The sequence below is a fragment of the Mus caroli genome, unplaced genomic scaffold (genome assembly GCF_978045245.1).
Source record: "Mus caroli unplaced genomic scaffold, Mus_caroli_1 scaffold_12, whole genome shotgun sequence".
Taxonomy (NCBI): domain Eukaryota; kingdom Metazoa; phylum Chordata; class Mammalia; order Rodentia; family Muridae; genus Mus; species Mus caroli.
Window position 1 is genome coordinate 30,414,430 of NW_028227267.1, and position 1,697 is coordinate 30,416,126.

Below are 1,697 nucleotides of genomic sequence, written 5' to 3' on the forward strand. Positions count from 1 at the left end.
ATCACCTGCTGCTCACATTGGGCTGTTCCTCACTACCTTCCAGTCTCCAGTTCTGCCTCTCTTCATTGTGCCCACATTCTTTTGTTTCTTTTTCTGTTCTATTTCTCCACCACTTGCTCCTCTCAGTGGTGCTCAGGGTCTCTCAGTGTCAGGGGTTGTCTTAGACATGGTTTCAGGACTGCTATACCCAATCATGCATTATGGCACAAGGACAGGGAGGGGTCATTTCCAGCATGGTCTTTCCCTCTCTGCCCTCCTTGGGACTGCATGGTGCCTGAGTGGTGGTCATCTCAGGATCATTTTTTTCTTCTTCAGGGAATGTTAAGCTACGTATTATATAGATCTTCATAGTCAGAACAATGAGCATAGACATAGCCTCTGTCCTCTCTACCACCTATTGATGCACTTGTGACACAGCAGCCACATCTGCAATGCTTCTAGGGATAGATGTCTTATTCATTTTAACACAGAAAATTATCAAGAGAGCTTAAAGAGATAACATTTCTTTGCATTACAAAGTCACTCTGAGCAATCAACCCAGCCTTCTGATTGATTATTTAGGAGGAAGAGTTTCTGTGACTTTATCAGCTCCTATATACCCCATCTTTCACTAACATATTCACTTCAGAAGTCGCATACAACCTACAAAAGACACAAAGGCTAAAGGTATCCATGATCTCCAAAGCATTTCACATCATCTTTGGATCTGGAATAAAAATTAACATTCTTGGCTGTAGTCAGTGGATGGCTGTTAGCAGTCACTGTCTTGATTCAATAGTAAGTAAACAAAAGCAACTTTCTTATGGAAGTTTGTAGCATCCTATGAACTTATTTTCATGTTAAACAATGATACAGGACTGGAAAGATGGTACAGTGGTTTAAAGCACTGGTTTTCTAGATGGCAGAGTTCAATTCCCAACCAACAAGTTAGCTTCCATCCATATGTAGCTCCAGTTCTAGGGATCTAATAAACTCTGGCCTCCTGGGTACCAGACATATGCATGGTACCCAAATATCCATATAAGCAAAAGACCCATACACATAAAATAAAATAATAAATTTTGAAAAAATTAAAAAAGTTATCTTGAGGCTTTAGATAAAAACATGCCATAGGAAGGTAAGGGCTGATTCCTGATGCAGGAAGAAGGGATATATACTCATTTAATACATGGTATCAGCTCAGATGAGAAGGAGGTATGGTTCATTGATTTGTCAATGATTTTTATAACTCTGAGGGATACAGTACAAGATCTCAATTTTATAGCCTTTTACCCCACTTCCTCACTAAATAGTAGAGCTAGAATTTGAAACCAAGTCAGTTAATCCAAGCTTATGGTTCCCCCAATAAATCAAATTGCCTCATATATATTTATTTATACACAGAGGCAATAAATTCAGAAAATATTTTTCATAGGTGCTGTCTCTTGGAGTTAAAAAATGACACCCAAGTGTCACACACTTCAAGCCCTGTGTTCTTTTCATAAACATTCCTCAGTGACAGCCTGTGGCACCTGTCACCCTCCTACCTTTAAGATAGAGAAGATGGAAATTTCTAGGAAAGGCATATAGATTTATAGGCTGAAATGAGAGAAACAATCAAAGTTCTAGTCCCACTCCTCATGGTCTCTTTAATTATTCATATCAGTAAATTCCCTAGCCCCACTTACTAGTCATGCTGATGATTTTCAATGGCTTAC

At 39.1% G+C, this 1,697-nt stretch overlaps 1 non-coding gene across 1 annotated transcript; it reads right to left on the minus strand.

Annotated features, from left to right (window-relative positions):
* Window positions 1–317: 317 nt before the first annotated feature.
* Window positions 318–448, minus strand: LOC115029301 (small nucleolar RNA SNORA17). Its single transcript, XR_003834875.1, has one exon. It is a non-coding gene; the product is annotated as a small nucleolar RNA SNORA17 (small nucleolar RNA).
* Between the last annotated feature and the right edge of the window lie 1,249 nt (window positions 449–1,697).